Below are 20,729 nucleotides of genomic sequence, written 5' to 3' on the forward strand. Positions count from 1 at the left end.
AGCCAAAAAGTAGCTTCGAAAAACGCTTAGGTTAAGTTTCAGAGTTGCTTCTAATGTACCAATGCTGGACTTAGACATAATTTCACTCTCACAACATTATGGCTGGTTGGAGACAGTCCGAACCACAAGTACCGGGTCCATGGTTCTGGCCGTATACTGGGGGGACGGGGACGACTCCCATTAACCCCTGACTATACTGGGGATACGCTTATCACAATGCCTTTCTGGTCTGTGCTGAAGCAGGGCATTCTGGCAGCCAAGTGGCTTGACCTTCATTAGTGAGCCTGGTTACCCCCTCTCGGAACCACAGACTTAGAAATCGCCAGCTCATATACAGTGCATAAACTATATTTATATATATATACCCTTATACACCATTTTCATAAAAAATATCACAAAATTCTTCTAAGTCCCTCGGGAAGAGTGAAAGACGCGCACGTTCATTTTCAGAGCTCCTAGACCTTCCTATAAGAAGTTAGCCAAAAAGTAGCTTCGAAAAACGCTTAGGTTAAGTTTCAGAGTTGCTTCTAATGTACCAAAGCTGGACTTAGACATAATTTCACTCTCACAACATTATGGCTGGTTGGAGACAGTCCGAACCACAAGTACCGGGTCCATGGTTCTGGGCGTATACTGGGGGGACGGGGACGACTCCCATTAACCCCTGACTATACCGGGGATACGCTTATCACAATGCCTTTCTGGTCTGTGCTGAAGCAGGGCATTCTGGCAGCCAAGTGGCTTGACCTTTATTAGTGAGCCTGGTTACCCCCTCTCGGAACCACAGACTTAGAAATCGCCAGCTCATATACAGTGCATAAAATATATTTATATATATACCCTTATACACCATTTTAATAAAAAATATCACAAAATTCTTCTAAGTCCCTCGGGAAGAGTGAAAGACGCGAACGTTCATTTTCAGAGCTCCTAGACCTTCCTATAAGAAGTTAGCCAAAAAGTAGCTTCGAAAAACGCTTAGGTTAAGTTTCAGAGTTGCTTCTAATGTACCAAAGCTGGACTTAGACATAATTTCACTCTCACAACATTATGGCTGGTTGGAGACAGTCCGAACCACAAGTACCGGGTCCATGGTTCTTGCCGTATACTGGGGGGACGGGGACGACTCTCATTAACCCCTGACTATACCGGGGATACGCTTATCACAATGCCTTTCTGGTCTGTGCTGAAGCAGGGCATTCTGGCAGCCAAGTGGCTTGACCTTTATTAGTGAGCCTGGTTACCCCCTCTCGGAACCACAGACTTAGAAATCGCCAGCTCATATACAGTGCATAAAATATATTTATATAGTATATACCCTTATACACCATTTTAATAAAAAATATCACAAAATTCTTCTAAGTCCCTCGGGAAGAGTGAAAGACGCGCACGTTCATTTTCAGAGCTCCTAGACCTTCCTATAAGAAGTTAGCCAAAAAGTAGCTTCGAAAAACGCTTAGGTTAAGTTTCAGAGTTGCTTCTAATGTACCAAAGCTGGACTTAGACATAATTTCACTCTCACAACATTATGGCTGGTTGGAGACAGTCCGAACCACAAGTACCGGGTCCATGGTTCTGGGCGTATACTGGGGGGACGGGGACGACTCCCATTAACCCCTGACTATACCGGGGATACGCTTATCACAATGCCTTTCTGGTCTGTGCTGAAGCAGGGCATTCTGGCAGCCAAGTGGCTTGACCTTTATTAGTGAGCCTGGTTACCCCCTCTCGGAACCACAGACTTAGAAATCGCCAGCTCATATACAGTGCATAAAATATATTTATATATATACCCTTATACACCATTTTAATAAAAAATATCACAAAATTCTTCTAAGTCCCTCGGGAAGAGTGAAAGACGCGCACGTTCATTTTCAGAGCTCCTAGACCTTCCTATAAGAAGTTAGCCAAAAAGTAGCTTCGAAAAACGCTTAGGTTGAGTTTCAGAGTTGCTTCTAATGTACCAAAGCTGGACTTAGACATAATTTCACTCTCACAACATTATGGCTGGTTGGAGACAGTCCGAACCACAAGCACCGGGTCCATGGTTCTGGGCGTATACTGGGGGGGACGGGGACGACTCCCATTAAACCCTGACTATACCGGGGATACGCTTATCACAATGCCTTTCTGGTCTGTGCTGAAGCAGGGCATTCTGGCAGCCAAGTGGCTTGACCTTTATTAGTGAGCCTGGTTACCCCCTCTCGGAACCACAGACTTAGAAATCGCCAGCTCATATACAGTGCATAAAATATATTTATATATATACCCTTATACACCATTTTAATAAAAAATATCACAAAATTCTTCTAAGTCCCTCGGGAAGAGTGAAAGACGCGCACGTTCATTTTCAGAGCTCCTAGACCTTCCTATAAGAAGTTAGCCAAAAAGTAGCTTCGAAAAACGCTTAGGTTAAGTTTCAGAGTTGCTTCTAATGTACCAAAGCTGGACTTAGACATAATTTCACTCTCACAACATTATGGCTGGTTGGAGACAGTCCGAACCACAAGTACCGGGTCCATGGTTCTGGGCGTATACTGGGGGGACGGGGACGACTCCCATTAACCCCTGACTATACCGGGGATACGCTTATCACAATGCCTTTCTGGTCTGTGCTGAAGCAGGGCATTCTGGCAGCCAAGTGGCTTGACCTTTATTAGTGAGCCTGGTTACCCCCTCTCGGAACCACAGACTTAGAAATCGCCAGCTCATATACAGTGCATAAAATATATTTATATATATACCCTTATACACCATTTTAATAAAAAAATATCACAAAATTCTTCTAAGTCCCTCGGGAAGAGTGAAAGACGCGCACGTTCATTTTCAGAGCTCCTAGACCTTCCTATAAGAAGTTAGCCAAAAAGTAGCTTCGAAAAACGCTTAGGTTAAGTTTCAGAGTTGCTTCTAATGTACCAAAGCTGGACTTAGACATAATTTCACTCTCACAACATTATGGCTGGTTGGAGACAGTCCGAACCACAAGTACCGGGTCCATGGTTCTTGCCGTATACTGGGGGGTCGGGGACGACTCTCATTAACCCCTGACTGTACCGGGGATACGCTTATCACAATGCCTTTCTGGTCTGTGCTGAAGCAGGGCATTCTGGCAGCCAAGTGGCTTGACCTTTATTAGTGAGCCTGGTTACCCCCTCTCGGGTCCACAGACTTAGAAATCGCCAGCTCATATACAGTGCATAAAATATATTTATATATATATACCCTTATACACCATTTTCATAAAAAATATCACAAAATTCTTCTAAGTCCCTCGGGAAGAGTGAAAGACGCGCACGTTCATTTTCAGAGCTCCAAGACCTTCCTATAAGAAGTTAGCCAAAAAGTAGCTTCGAAAAACGCTTAGGTTAAGTTTCAGAGTTGCTTCTAATGTACCAATGCTGGACTTAGACATAATTTCACTCTCACAACATTATGGCTGGTTGGAGACAGTCCGAACCACAAGTACCGGGTCCATGGTTCTGGCCGTATACTGGGGGGACGGGGACGACTCCCATTAACCCCTGACTATACTGGGGATACGCTTATCACAATGCCTTTCTGGTCTGTGCTGAAGCAGGGCATTCTGGCAGCCAAGTGGCTTGACCTTCATTAGTGAGCCTGGTTACCCCCTCTCGGAACCACAGACTTAGAAATCGCCAGCTCATATACAGTGCATAAACTATATTTATATATATATACCCTTATACACCATTTTCATAAAAAATATCACAAAATTCTTCTAAGTCCCTCGGGAAGAGTGAAAGACGCGCACGTTCATTTTCAGAGCTCCTAGACCTTCCTATAAGAAGTTAGCCAAAAAGTAGCTTCGAAAAACGCTTAGGTTAAGTTTCAGAGTTGCTTCTAATGTACCAAAGCTGGACTTAGACATAATTTCACTCTCACAACATTATGGCTGGTTGGAGACAGTCCGAACCACAAGTACCGGGTCCATGGTTCTGGGCGTATACTGGGGGGACGGGGACGACTCCCATTAACCCCTGACTATTCCGGGGATACGCTTATCACAATGCCTTTCTGGTCTGTGCTGAAGCAGGGCATTCTGGCAGCCAAGTGGCTTGACCTTTATTAGTGAGCCTGGTTACCCCCTCTCGGAACCACAGACTTAGAAATCGCCAGCTCATATACAGTGCATAAAATATATTTATATATATACCCTTATACACCATTTTAATAAAAAAATATCACAAAATTCTTCTAAGTCCCTCGGGAAGAGTGAAAGACGCGCACGTTCATTTTCAGAGCTCCTAGACCTTCCTATAAGAAGTTAGCCAAAAAGTAGCTTCGAAAAACGCTTAGGTTAAGTTTCAGAGTTGCTTCTAATGTACCAAAGCTGGACTTAGACATAATTTCACTCTCACAACATTATGGCTGGTTGGAGACAGTCCGAACCACAAGTACCGGGTCCATGGTTCTTGCCGTATACTGGGGGGTCGGGGACGACTCTCATTAACCCCTGACTGTACCGGGGATACGCTTATCACAATGCCTTTCTGGTCTGTGCTGAAGCAGGGCATTCTGGCAGCCAAGTGGCTTGACCTTCATTAGTGAGCCTGGTTACCCCCTCTCGGAACCACAGACTTAGAAATCGCCAGCTCATATACAGTGCATAAACTATATTTATATATATATACCCTTATACACCATTTTCATAAAAAATATCACAAAATTCTTCTAAGACCCTCGGGAAGAGTGAAAGACGCGCACGTTCATTTTCAGAGCTCCTAGACCTTCCTATAAGAAGTTAGCCAAAAAGTAGCTTCGAAAAACGCTTAGGTTAAGTTTCAGAGTTGCTTCTAATGTACCAAAGCTGGACTTAGACATAATTTCACTCTCACAACATTATGGCTGGTTGGAGACAGTCCGAACCACAAGTACCGGGTCCATGGTTCTGGGCGTATACTGGGGGGACGGGGACGACTCCCATTAACCCCTGACTATTCCGGGGATACGCTTATCACAATGCCTTTCTGGTCTGTGCTGAAGCAGGGCATTCTGGCAGCCAAGTGGCTTGACCTTTATTAGTGAGCCTGGTTACCCCCTCTCGGAACCACAGACTTAGAAATCGCCAGCTCATATACAGTGCATAAAATATATTTATATATATACCCTTATACACCATTTTAATAAAAAATATCACAAAATTCTTCTAAGTCCCTCGGGAAGAGTGAAAGACGCGCACGTTCATTTTGAGAGCTCCTAGACCTTCCTATAAGAAGTTAGCCAAAAAGTAGCTTCGAAAAACGCTTAGGTTGAGTTTCAGAGTTGCTTCTAATGTACCAAAGCTGGACTTAGACATAATTTCACTCTCACAACATTATGGCTGGTTGGAGACAGTCCGAACCACAAGCACCGGGTCCATGGTTCTGGGCGTATACTGGGGGGGACGGGGACGACTCCCATTAAACCCTGACTATACCGGGGATACGCTTATCACAATGCCTTTCTGGTCTGTGCTGAAGCAGGGCATTCTGGCAGCCAAGTGGCTTGACCTTTATTAGTGAGCCTGGTTACCCCCTCTCGGAACCACAGACTTAGAAATCGCCAGCTCATATACAGTGCATAAAATATATTTATATATATACCCTTATACACCATTTTAATAAAAAATATCACAAAATTCTTCTAAGTCCCTCGGGAAGAGTGAAAGACGCGCACGTTCATTTTCAGAGCTCCTAGACCTTCCTATAAGAAGTTAGCCAAAAAGTAGCTTCGAAAAACGCTTAGGTTAAGTTTCAGAGTTGCTTCTAATGTACCAAAGCTGGACTTAGACATAATTTCACTCTCACAACATTATGGCTGGTTGGAGACAGTCCGAACCACAAGTACCGGGTCCATGGTTCTGGGCGTATACTGGGGGGACGGGGACGACTCCCATTAACCCCTGACTATACCGGGGATACGCTTATCACAATGCCTTTCTGGTCTGTGCTGAAGCAGGGCATTCTGGCAGCCAAGTGGCTTGACCTTTATTAGTGAGCCTGGTTACCCCCTCTCGGAACCACAGACTTAGAAATCGCCAGCTCATATACAGTGCATAAAATATATTTATATATATACCCTTATACACCATTTTAATAAAAAAATATCACAAAATTCTTCTAAGTCCCTCGGGAAGAGTGAAAGACGCGCACGTTCATTTTCAGAGCTCCTAGACCTTCCTATAAGAAGTTAGCCAAAAAGTAGCTTCGAAAAACGCTTAGGTTAAGTTTCAGAGTTGCTTCTAATGTACCAAAGCTGGACTTAGACATAATTTCACTCTCACAACATTATGGCTGGTTGGAGACAGTCCGAACCACAAGTACCGGGTCCATGGTTCTTGCCGTATACTGGGGGGTCGGGGACGACTCTCATTAACCCCTGACTGTACCGGGGATACGCTTATCACAATGCCTTTCTGGTCTGTGCTGAAGCAGGGCATTCTGGCAGCCAAGTGGCTTGACCTTTATTAGTGAGCCTGGTTACCCCCTCTCGGGTCCACAGACTTAGAAATCGCCAGCTCATATACAGTGCATAAAATATATTTATATATATATACCCTTATACACCATTTTCATAAAAAATATCACAAAATTCTTCTAAGTCCCTCGGGAAGAGTGAAAGACGCGCACGTTCATTTTCAGAGCTCCAAGACCTTCCTATAAGAAGTTAGCCAAAAAGTAGCTTCGAAAAACGCTTAGGTTAAGTTTCAGAGTTGCTTCTAATGTACCAATGCTGGACTTAGACATAATTTCACTCTCACAACATTATGGCTGGTTGGAGACAGTCCGAACCACAAGTACCGGGTCCATGGTTCTGGCCGTATACTGGGGGGACGGGGACGACTCCCATTAACCCCTGACTATACTGGGGATACGCTTATCACAATGCCTTTCTGGTCTGTGCTGAAGCAGGGCATTCTGGCAGCCAAGTGGCTTGACCTTCATTAGTGAGCCTGGTTACCCCCTCTCGGAACCACAGACTTAGAAATCGCCAGCTCATATACAGTGCATAAACTATATTTATATATATATACCCTTATACACCATTTTCATAAAAAATATCACAAAATTCTTCTAAGTCCCTCGGGAAGAGTGAAAGACGCGCACGTTCATTTTCAGAGCTCCTAGACCTTCCTATAAGAAGTTAGCCAAAAAGTAGCTTCGAAAAACGCTTAGGTTAAGTTTCAGAGTTGCTTCTAATGTACCAAAGCTGGACTTAGACATAATTTCACTCTCACAACATTATGGCTGGTTGGAGACAGTCCGAACCACAAGTACCGGGTCCATGGTTCTGGGCGTATACTGGGGGGACGGGGACGACTCCCATTAACCCCTGACTATTCCGGGGATACGCTTATCACAATGCCTTTCTGGTCTGTGCTGAAGCAGGGCATTCTGGCAGCCAAGTGGCTTGACCTTTATTAGTGAGCCTGGTTACCCCCTCTCGGAACCACAGACTTAGAAATCGCCAGCTCATATACAGTGCATAAAATATATTTATATATATACCCTTATACACCATTTTAATAAAAAAATATCACAAAATTCTTCTAAGTCCCTCGGGAAGAGTGAAAGACGCGCACGTTCATTTTCAGAGCTCCTAGACCTTCCTATAAGAAGTTAGCCAAAAAGTAGCTTCGAAAAACGCTTAGGTTAAGTTTCAGAGTTGCTTCTAATGTACCAAAGCTGGACTTAGACATAATTTCACTCTCACAACATTATGGCTGGTTGGAGACAGTCCGAACCACAAGTACCGGGTCCATGGTTCTTGCCGTATACTGGGGGGTCGGGGACGACTCTCATTAACCCCTGACTGTACCGGGGATACGCTTATCACAATGCCTTTCTGGTCTGTGCTGAAGCAGGGCATTCTGGCAGCCAAGTGGCTTGACCTTCATTAGTGAGCCTGGTTACCCCCTCTCGGAACCACAGACTTAGAAATCGCCAGCTCATATACAGTGCATAAACTATATTTATATATATATACCCTTATACACCATTTTCATAAAAAATATCACAAAATTCTTCTAAGACCCTCGGGAAGAGTGAAAGACGCGCACGTTCATTTTCAGAGCTCCTAGACCTTCCTATAAGAAGTTAGCCAAAAAGTAGCTTCGAAAAACGCTTAGGTTAAGTTTCAGAGTTGCTTCTAATGTACCAAAGCTGGACTTAGACATAATTTCACTCTCACAACATTATGGCTGGTTGGAGACAGTCCGAACCACAAGTACCGGGTCCATGGTTCTGGGCGTATACTGGGGGGACGGGGACGACTCCCATTAACCCCTGACTATTCCGGGGATACGCTTATCACAATGCCTTTCTGGTCTGTGCTGAAGCAGGGCATTCTGGCAGCCAAGTGGCTTGACCTTTATTAGTGAGCCTGGTTACCCCCTCTCGGAACCACAGACTTAGAAATCGCCAGCTCATATACAGTGCATAAAATATATTTATATATATACCCTTATACACCATTTTAATAAAAAATATCACAAAATTCTTCTAAGTCCCTCGGGAAGAGTGAAAGACGCGCACGTTCATTTTCAGAGCTCCTAGACCTTCCTATAAGAAGTTAGCCAAAAAGTAGCTTCGAAAAACGCTTAGGTTAAGTTTCAGAGTTGCTTCTAATGTACCAAAGCTGGACTTAGACATAATTTCACTCTCACAACATTATGGCTGGTTGGAGACAGTCCGAACCACAAGTACCGGGTCCATGGTTCTTGCCGTATACTGGGGGGACGGGGACGACTCTCATTAACCCCTGACTATACCGGGGATACGCTTATCACAATGCCTTTCTGGTCTGTGCTGAAGCAGGGCATTCTGGCAGCCAAGTGGCTTGACCTATATTAGTGAGCCTGGTTACCCCCTCTCGGAACCACAGACTTAGAAATCGCCAGCTCACATACAGTGCATAAAATATATTTATATATATACCCTTATACACCATTTTAATAAAAAATATCACAAAATTCTTTTAAGTCCCTCGGGAAGAGTGAAAGACGCGCACGTTCATTTTTAGAGCTCCTAGACCTTCCTATAAGAAGTTAGACAAAAAGTAGCTTCGAAAAACGCTTAGGTTAAGTTTCAGAGTTGCTTCTAATGTACCAAAGCTGGACTTAGACATAATTTCACTCTCACAACATTATGGCTGGTTGGAGACAGTCCGAACCACAAGTACCGGGTCCATGGTTCTGGCCGTATACTGGGGGGACGGGGACGACTCCCATTAACCCCTGACTATACCGGGGATACGCTTATCACAATGCCTTTCTGGTCTGTGCTGAAGCAGGGCATTCTGGCAGCCAAGTGGCTTGACCTTTATTAGTGAGCCTGGTTACCCCCTCTCGGAACCACAGACTTAGAAATCGCCAGCTCATATACAGTGCATAAAATATATTTATATATATATACCCTTATACACCATTTTCATAAAAAATATCACAAAATTCTTCTAAGTCCCTCGGGAAGAGTGAAAGACGCGCACATTCATTTTCAGAGCTCCTAGACCTTCCTATAAGAAGTTAGCCAAAAAGTAGCTTCGAAAAACGCTTAGGTTAAGTTTCAGAGTTGCTTCTAATGTACCAAAGCTGGACTTAGACATAATTTCACTCTCACAACATTATGGCTGGTTGGAGACAGTCCGAACCACAAGTACCGGGTCCATGGTTCTGGGCGTATACTGGGGGGACGGGGACGACTCCCATTAACCCCTGACTATACCGGGGATACGCTTATCACAATGCCTTTCTGGTCTGTGCTGAAGCAGGGCATTCTGGCAGCCAAGTGGCTTGACCTTTATTAGTGAGCCTGGTTACCCCCTCTCGGAACCACAGACTTAGAAATCGCCAGCTCATATACAGTGCATAAAATATATTTATATATATACCCTTATACACCATTTTAATAAAAATTATCACAAAATTCTTCTAAGTCCCTCGGGAAGAGTGAAAGACGCGCACGTTCATTTTCAGAGCTCCTAGACCTTCCTATAAGAAGTTAGCCAAAAAGTAGCTTCGAAAAACGCTTAGGTTAAGTTTCAGAGTTGCTTCTAATGTACCAAAGCTGGACTTAGACATAATTTCACTCTCACAACATTATGGCTGGTTGGAGACAGTCCGAACCACAAGTACCGGGTCCATGGTTCTGGGCGTATACTGGGGGGACGGGGACGGCTCCCATTAACCCCTGACTATACCGGGGATACGCTTATCACAATGCCTTTCTGGTCTGTGCTGAAGCAGGGCATTCTGGCAGCCAAGTGGCTTGACCTTTATTAGTGAGCCTGGTTACCCCCTCTCGGAACCACAGACTTAGAAATCGCCAGCTCATATACAGTGCATAAAATATATTTATATATATACCCTTATACACCATTTTAATAAAAAATATCACAAAATTCTTCTAAGTCCCTCGGGAAGAGTGAAAGACGCGAACGTTCATTTTCAGAGCTCCTAGACCTTCCTATAAGAAGTTAGCCAAAAAGTAGCTTCGAAAAACGCTTAGGTTAAGTTTCAGAGTTGCTTCTAATGTACCAAAGCTGGACTTAGACATAATTTCACTCTCACAACATTATGGCTGGTTGGAGACAGTCCGAACCACAAGTACCGGGTCCATGGTTCTGGGCGTATACTGGGGGGACGGGGACGACTCCCATTAACCCCTGACTATACCGGGGATACGCTTATCACAATGCCTTTCTGGTCTGTGCTGAAGCAGGGCATTCTGGCAGCCAAGTGGCTTGACCTTTATTAGTGAGCCTGGTTACCCCCTCTCGGAACCACAGACTTAGAAATCGCCAGCTCATATACAGTGCATAAAATATATTTATATATATACCCTTATACACCATTTTAATAAAAAATATCACAAAATTCTTCTAAGTCCCTCGGGAAGAGTGAAAGACGCGCACGTTCATTTTCAGAGCTCCTAGACCTTCCTATAAGAAGTTAGCCAAAAAGTAGCTTCGAAAAACGCTTAGGTTAAGTTTCAGAGTTGCTTCTAATGTACCAAAGCTGGACTTAGACATAATTTCACTCTCACAACATTATGGCTGGTTGGAGACAGTCCGAACCACAAGTACCGGGTCCATGGTTCTTGCCGTATACTGGGGGGACGGGGACGACTCTCATTAACCCCTGACTATACCGGGGATACGCTTATCACAATGCCTTTCTGGTCTGTGCTGAAGCAGGGCATTCTGGCAGCCAAGTGGCTTGACCTTTATTAGTGAGCCTGGTTACCCCCTCTCGGAACTACAGACTTAGAAATCGCCAGCTCATATACAGTGCATAAAATATATTTATATAGTATATACCCTTATACACCATTTTAATAAAAAATATCACAAAATTCTTCTAAGTCCCTCGGGAAGAGTGAAAGACGCGCACGTTCATTTTCAGAGCTCCACGACCTTCCTATAAGAAGTTAGCCAAAAAGTAGCTTCGAAAAACGCTTAGGTTAAGTTTCAGAGTTGCTTCTAATGTACCAATGCTGGACTTAGACATACAGTAATTTCACTCTCACAACATTATGGCTGGTTGGAGACAGTCCGAACCACAAGTACCGGGTCCATGGTTCTGGCCGTATACTGGGGGGACGGGGACGACTCCCATTAACCCCTGACTATACCGGGGATACGCTTATCACAATGCCTTTCTGGTCTGTGCTGTAGCAGGGCATTCTGGCAGCCAAGTGGCTTGACCTTTATTAGTGAGCCTGGTTACCCCCTCTCGGAACCACAGACTTAGAAATCGCCAGCTCATATACAGTGCATAAAATATATTTATATATATATACCCTTATACACCATTTTCATAAAAAATATCACAAAATTCTTCTAAGTCCCTCGGGAAGAGTGAAAGACGCGCACGTTCATTTGCAGAGCTCCTAGACCTTCCTATAAGAAGTTAGCCAAAAAGTAGCTTCGAAAAACGCTTAGGTTAAGTTTCAGAGTTGCTTCTAATGTACCAAAGCTGGACTTAGACATAATTTCACTCTCACAACATTATGGCTGGTTGGAGACAGTCCGAACCACAAGTACCGGGTCCATGGTTCTGGGCGTATACTGGGGGGACGGGGACGACTCCCATTAACCCCTGACTATACCGGGGATACGCTTATCACAATGCCTTTCTGGTCTGTGCTGAAGCAGGGCATTCTGGCAGCCAAGTGGCTTGACCTTTATTAGTGAGCCTGGTTACCCCCTCTCGGAACCACAGACTTAGAAATCGCCAGCTCATATACAGTGCATAAAATATATTTATATATATACCCTTATACACCATTTTAATAAAAAATATCACAAAATTCTTCTAAGTCCCTCGGGAAGAGTGAAAGACGCGAAAGTTCATTTTCAGAGCTCCTAGACCTTCCTATAAGAAGTTAGCCAAAAAGTAGCTTCGAAAAACGCTTAGGTTAAGTTTCAGAGTTGCTTCTAATGTACCAAAGCTGGACTTAGACATAATTTCACTCTCACAACATTATGGCTGGTTGGAGACAGTCCGAACCACAAGTACCGGGTCCATGGTTCTGGCCGTATACTGGGGGGACGGGGACGACTCCCATTAACCCCTGACTATACCGGGGATACGCTTATCACAATGCCTTTCTGGTCTGTGCTGTAGCAGGGCATTCTGGCAGCCAAGTGGCTTGACCTTTATTAGTGAGCCTGGTTACCCCCTCTCGGAACCACAGACTTAGAAATCGCCAGCTCATATACAGTGCATAAAATATATTTATATATATATACCCTTATACACCATTTTCATAAAAAATATCACAAAATTCTTCTAAGTCCCTCGGGAAGAGTGAAAGACGCGCACGTTCATTTTCAGAGCTCCTAGACCTTCCTATAAGAAGTTAGCCAAAAAGTAGCTTCGAAAAACGCTTAGGTTAAGTTTCAGAGTTGCTTCTAATGTCCCAAAGCTGGACTTAGACATAATTTCACTCTCACAACATTATGGCTGGTTGGAGACAGTCCGAACCACAAGTACCGGGTCCATGGTTCTTGCCGTATACTGGGGGGACGGGGACGACTCTCATTAACCCCTGACTATACCGGGGATACGCTTATCACAATGCCTTTCTGGTCTGTGCTGAAGCAGGGCATTCTGGCAGCCAAGTGGCTTGACCTTTATTAGTGAGCCTGGTTACCCCCTCTCGGAACCACAGACTTAGAAATCGCCAGCTCATATACAGTGCATAAAATATATTTATATAGTATATACCCTTATACACCATTTTAATAAAAAATATCACAAAATTCTTCTAAGTCCCTCGGGAAGAGTGAAAGACGCGCACGTTCATTTTCAGAGCTCCAAGACCTTCCTATAAGAAGTTAGCCAAAAAGTAGCTTCGAAAAACGCTTAGGTTAAGTTTCAGAGTTGCTTCTAATGTACCAATGCTGGACTTAGACATACAGTAATTTCACTCTCACAACATTATGGCTGGTTGGAGACAGTCCGAACCACAAGTACCGGGTCCATGGTTCTGGCCGTATACTGGGGGGACGGGGACGACTCCCATTAACCCCTGACTATACCGGGGATACGCTTATCACAATGCCTTTCTGGTCTGTGCTGTAGCAGGGCATTCTGGCAGCCAAGTGGCTTGACCTTTATTAGTGAGCCTGGTTACCCCCTCTCGGAACCACAGACTTAGAAATCGCCAGCTCATATACAGTGCATAAAATATATTTATATATATATACCCTTATACACCATTTTCATAAAAAATATCACAAAATTCTTCTAAGTCCCTCGGGAAGAGTGAAAGACGCGCACGTTCATTTTCAGAGCTCCTAGACCTTCCTATAAGAAGTTAGCCAAAAAGTAGCTTCGAAAAACGCTTAGGTTAAGTTTCAGAGTTGCTTCTAATGTACCAATGCTGGACTTAGACATAATTTCACTCTCACAACATTATGGCTGGTTGGAGACAGTCCGAACCACAAGTACCGGGTCCATGGTTCTGGCCGTATACTGGGGGGACGGGGACGACTCCCATTAACCCCTGACTATACCGGGGATACGCTTATCACAATGCCTTTCTGGTCTGTGCTGAAGCAGGGCATTCTGGCAGCCAAGTGGCTTGACCTTTATTAGTGAGCCTGGTTACCCCCTCTCGGAACCACAGACTTAGAAATCGCCAGCTCATATACAGTGCATAAAATATATTTATATATATACCCTTATACACCATTTTAATAAAAAATATCACAAAATTCTTCTAAGTCCCTCGGGAAGAGTGAAAGACGCGCACGTTCATTTTCAGAGCTCCTAGACCTTCCTATAAGAAGTTAGCCAAAAAGTAGCTTCGAAAAACGCTTAGGTTAAGTTTCAGAGTTGCTTCTAATGTACCAAAGCTGGACTTAGACATAATTTCACTCTCACAACATTATGGCTGGTTGGAGACAGTCCGAACCACAAGTACCGGGTCCATGGTTCTGGGCGTATACTGGGGGGACGGGGACGACTCCCATTAACCCCTGACTATACCGGGGATACGCTTATCACAATGCCTTTCTGGTCTGTGCTGAAGCAGGGCATTCTGGCAGCCAAGTGGCTTGACCTTTATTAGTGAGCCTGGTTACCCCCTCTCGGAACCACAGACTTAGAAATCGCCAGCTCATATACAGTGCATAAAATATATTTATATATATACCCTTATACACCATTTTAATAAAAAAATATCACAAAATTCTTCTAAGTCCCTCGGGAAGAGTGAAAGACGCGCACGTTCATTTTCAGAGCTCCTAGACCTTCCTATAAGAAGTTAGCCAAAAAGTAGCTTCGAAAAACGCTTAGGTTAAGTTTCAGAGTTGCTTCTAATGTACCAAAGCTGGACTTAGACATAATTTCACTCTCACAACATTATGGCTGGTTGGAGACAGTCCGAACCACAAGTACCAGGTCCATGGTTCTTGCCGTATACTGGGGGGACGGGGACGACTCTCATTAACCCCTGACTATACCGGGGATACGCTTATCACAATGCCTTTCTGGTCTGTGCTGAAGCAGAGCATTCTGGCAGCCAAGTAGCTTGACCTTTATTAGTGAGCCTGGTTACCCCCTCTCGGAACCACAGACTTAGAAATCGCCAGCTCATATACAGTGCATAAAATATATTTATATATATATACCCTTATACACCATTTTCATAAAAAATATCACAAAATTCTTCTAAGTCCCTCGGGAAGAGTGAAAGACGCGCACGTTCATTTTCAGAGCTCCAAGACCTTCCTATAAGAAGTTAGCCAAAAAGTAGCTTCGAAAAACGCTTAGGTTAAGTTTCAGAGTTGCTTCTAATGTACCAATGCTGGACTTAGACATAATTTCACTCTCACAACATTATGGCTGGTTGGAGACAGTCCGAACCACAAGTACCGGGTCCATGGTTCTGGCCGTATACTGGGGGGACGGGGACGACTCCCATTAACCCCTGACTATACCGGGGATACGCTTATCACAATGCCTTTCTGGTCTGTGCTGAAGCAGGGCATTCTGGCAGCCAAGTGGCTTGACCTTTATTAGTGAGCCTGGTTACCCCCTCTCGGAACCACAGACTTAGAAATCGCCAGCTCATATACAGTGCATAAAATATATTTATATATATATACCCTTATACACCATTTTCATAAAAAATATCACAAAATTCTTCTAAGTCCCTCGGGAAGAGTGAAAGACGCGCACGTTCATTTTCAGAGCTCCTAGGCCTTCCTATAAGAAGTTAGCCAAAAAGTAGCTTCGAAAAACGCTTAGGTTAAGTTTCAGAGTTGCTTCTAATGTGCCAAAGCTGGACTTAGACATAATTTCACTCTCACAACATTATGGCTGGTTGGAGACAGTCCGAACCACAAGTACCGGGTCCATGGTTCTGGGCGTATACTGGGGGGACGGGGACGACTCCCATTAACCCCTGACTATACCGGGGATACGCTTATCACAATGCCTTTCTGGTCTGTGCTGAAGCAGGGCATTCTGGCAGCCAAGTGGCTTGACCTTTATTAGTGAGCCTGGTTACCCCCTCTCGGAACCACAGACTTAGAAATCGCCAGCTCATATACAGTGCATAAAATATATTTATATATATACCCTTATACACCATTTTAATAAAAAATATCACAAAATTCTTCTAAGTCCCTCGGGAAGAGTGAAAGACGCGCACGTTCATTTTCAGAGCTCCTAGACCTTCCTATAAGAAGTTAGCCAAAAAGTAGCTTCGAAAAACGCTTAGGTTGAGTTTCAGAGTTGCTTCTAATGTACCAAAGCTGGACTTAGACATAATTTCACTCTCACAACATTATGGCTGGTTGGAGACAGTCCGAACCACAAGTACCGGGTCCATGGTTCTGGGCGTATACTGGGGGGGACGGGGACGACTCCCATTAACCCCTGACTATACCGGGGATACGCTTATCACAATGCCTTTCTGGTCTGTGCTGAAGCAGGGCATTCTGGCAGCCAAGTGGCTTGACTTTTATTAGTGAGCCTGGTTACCCCCTCTCGGAACCACAGACTTAGAAATCGCCAGCTCATATACAGTGCATAAAATATATTTATATATATATACCCTTATACACCATTTTAATAAAAAATATCACAAAATTCTTCTAAGTCCCTCGGGAAGAGTGAAAGACGCGCACGTTCATTTTCAGAGCTCCTAGACCTTCCTATAAGAAGTTAGCCAAAAAGTAGCTTCGAAAAACGCTTAGGTTGAGTTTCAGAGTTGCTTCTAATGTACCAAAGCTGGACTTAGACATAATTTCACTCTCACAACATTATGGCTGGTTGGAGACAGTCCGAACCACAAGTACCGGGTCCATGGTTCTGGCCGTATACTGGGGGGGACGGGGACGACTCCCATTAACCCCTGACTATACCGGGGATACGCTTATCACAATGCCTTTCTGGTCTGTGCTGAAGCAGGGCATTCTGGCAGCCAAGTGGCTTGACCTTTATTAGTGAGCCTGGTTACCCCCTCTCGGAACCACAGACTTAGAAATCGCCAGCTCATATACAGTGCATAAAATATATTTATATATATACCCTTATACACCATTTTAATAAAAAAATATCACAAAATTCTTCTAAGTCCCTCGGGAAGAGTGAAAGACGCGCACGTTCATTTTCAGAGCTCCTAGACCTTCCTATAAGAAGTTAGCCAAAAAGTAGCTTCGAAAAACGCTTAGGTTAAGTTTCAGAGTTGCTTCTAATGTACCAAAGCTGGACTTAGACATAATTTCACTCTCACAACATTATGGCTGGTTGGAGACAGTCCGAACCACAAGTACCGGGTCCATGGTTCTTGCCGTATACTGGGGGGACGGGGACGACTCTCATTAACCCCTGACTATACCGGGGATACGCTTATCACAATGCCTTTCTGGTCTGTGCTGAAGCAGGGCATTCTGGCAGCCAAGTGGCTTGACCTTTATTAGTGAGCCTGGTTACCCCCTCTCGGAACCACAGACTTAGAAATCGCCAGCTCATATACAGTGCATAAAATATATTTATATATATATACCCTTATACACCATTTTCATAAAAAATATCACAAAATTCTTCTAAGTCCCTCGGGAAGAGTGAAAGACGCGCACGTTCATTTTCAGAGCTCCTAGACCTTCCTATAAGAAGTTAGCCAAAAAGTAGCTTCGAAAAACGCTTAGGTTAAGTTTCAGAGTTGCTTCTAATGTGCCAAAGCTGGACTTAGACATAATTTCACTCTCACAACATTATGGCTGGTTGGAGACAGTCCGAACCACAAGTACCGGGTCCATGGTTCTGGGCGTATACTGGGGGGACGGGGACGACTCCCATTAACCCCTGACTATACCGGGGATACGCTTATCACAATGCCTTTCTGGTCTGTGCTGAAGCAGGGCATTCTGGCAGCCAAGTGGCTTGACCTTTATTAGTGAGCCTGGTTACCCCCTCTCGGAACCACAGACTTAGAAATCGCCAGCTCATATACAGTGCATAAAATATATTTATATATATACCCTTATACACCATTTTAATAAAAAATATCACAAAATTCTTCTAAGTCCCTCGGGAAGAGTGAAAGACGCGCACGTTCATTTTGAGAGCTCCTAGACCTTCCTATAAGAAGTTAGCCAAAAAGTAGCTTCGAAAAACGCTTAGGTTGAGTTTCAGAGTTGCTTCTAATGTACCAAAGCTGGACTTAGACATAATTTCACTCTCACAACATTATGGCTGGTTGGAGACAGTCCGAACCACAAGTACCGGGTCCATGGTTCTTGCCGTATACTGGGGGGACGGGGACGACTCTCATTAACCCCTGACTATACCGGGGATACGCTTATCACAATGCCTTTCTGGTCTGTGCTGAAGCAGGGCATTCTGGCAGCCAAGTGGCTTGACCTTTATTAGTGAGCCTGGTTACCCCCTCTCGGAACCACAGACTTAGAAATCGCCAGCTCATATACAGTGCATAAAATATATTTATATATATATACCCTTATACACCATTTTCATAAAAAATATCACAAAATTCTTCTAAGTCCCTCGGGAAGAGTGAAAGACGCGCACGTTCATTTTCAGAGCTCCTAGACCTTCCTATAAGAAGTTAGCCAAAAAGTAGCTTCGAAAAACGCTTAGGTTAAGTTTCAGAGTTGCTTCTAATGTGCCAAAGCTGGACTTAGACATAATTTCACTCTCACAACATTATGGCTGGTTGGAGACAGTCCGAACCACAAGTACCGGGTCCATGGTTCTGGGCGTATACTGGGGGGACGGGGACGACTCCCATTAACCCCTGACTATACCGGGGATACGCTTATCACAATGCCTTTCTGGTCTGTGCTGAAGCAGGGCATTCTGGCAGCCAAGTGGCTTGACCTTTATTAGTGAGCCTGGTTACCCCCTCTCGGAACCACAGACTTAGAAATCGCCAGCTCATATACAGTGCATAAAATATATTTATATATATACCCTTATACACCATTTTAATAAAAAATATCACAAAATTCTTCTAAGTCCCTCGGGAAGAGTGAAAGACGCGCACGTTCATTTTGAGAGCTCCTAGACCTTCCTATAAGAAGTTAGCCAAAAAGTAGCTTCGAAAAACGCTTAGGTTGAGTTTCAGAGTTGCTTCTAATGTACCAAAGCTGGACTTAGACATAATTTCACTCTCACAACATTATGGCTGGTTGGAGACAGTCCGAACCACAAGTACCGGGTCCATGGTTCTGGGCGTATACTGGGGGGGACGGGGACGACTCCCATTAACCCCTGACTATACCGGGGATACGCTTATCACAATGCCTTTTTGGTCTGTGCTGAAGCAGGGCATTCTGGCAGCCAAGTGGCTTGACCTTTATTAGTGAGCCTGGTTACCCCCTCTCGGAACCACAGACTTAGAAATCGCCAGCTCATATACAGTGCATAAAATATATTTATATATATATACCCTTATACACCATTTTAATAAAAAATATCACAAAATTCTTCTAAGTCCCTCGGGAAGAGTGAAAGACGCGCACGTTCATTTTCAGAGCTCCTAGACCTTCCTATAAGAAGTTAGCCAAAAAGTAGCTTCGAAAAACGCTTAGGTTGAGTTTCAGAGTTGCTTCTAATGTACCAAAGCTGGACTTAGACATAATTTCACTCTCACAACATTATGGCTGGTTGGAGACAGTCCGAACCACAAGTACCGGGTCCATGGTTCTGGGCGTATACTGGGGGGGACGGGGACGACACCCATTAACCCCTGACTATACCGGGGATACGCTTATCACAATGCCTTTCTGGTCTGTGCTGAAGCAGGGCATTCTGGCAGCCAAGTGGCTTGACCTTTATTAGTGAGCCTGGTTACCCCCTCTCGGAACCACAGACTTAGAAATCGCCAGCTCATATACAGTGCATAAAATATATTTATATATATATACCCTTATACACCATTTTAATAAAAAAATATCACAAAATTCTTCTAAGTCCCTCGGGAAGAGTGAAAGACGCGCACGTTCATTTTCAGAGCTCCTAGACCTTCCTATAAGAAGTTAGCCAAAAAGTAGCTTCGAAAAACGCTTAGGTTAAGTTTCAGAGTTGCTTCTAATGTACCAAAGCTGGACTTAGACATAATTTCACTCTCACAACATTATGGCTGGTTGGAGACAGTCCGAACCACAAGTACCGGGTCCATGGTTCTTGCCGTATACTGGGGGGACGGGGACGACTCTCATTAACCCCTGACTATACCGGGGATACGCTTATCACAATGCCTTTCTGGTCTGTGCTGAAGCAGGGCATTCTGGCAGCCAAGTGGCTTGACCTTTATTAGTGAGCCTGGTTACCCCCTCTCGGAACCACAGACTTAGAAATCGCCAGCTCATATACAGTGCATAAAATATATTTATATATATATACCCTTATACACCATTTTCATAAAAAATATCACAAAATTCTTCTAAGTCCCTCGGGAAGAGTGAAAGACGCGCACGTTCATTTTCAGAGCTCCAAGACCTTCCTATAAGAAGTTAGCCAAAAAGTAGCTTCGAAAAACGCTTAGGTTAAGTTTCAGAGTTGCTTCTAATGTACCAATGCTGGACTTAGACATAATTTCACTCTCACAACATTATGGCTGGTTGGAGACAGTCCGAACCACAAGTACCGGGTCCATGGTTCTGGCCGTATACTGGGGGGACGGGGACGACTCCCATTAACCCCTGACTATACCGGGGATACGCTTATCACAATGCCTTTCTGGTCTGTG

The sequence above is a fragment of the Ascaphus truei genome, chromosome 1 (genome assembly GCF_040206685.1).
Source record: "Ascaphus truei isolate aAscTru1 chromosome 1, aAscTru1.hap1, whole genome shotgun sequence".
Taxonomy (NCBI): Eukaryota; Metazoa; Chordata; class Amphibia; order Anura; family Ascaphidae; genus Ascaphus; species Ascaphus truei.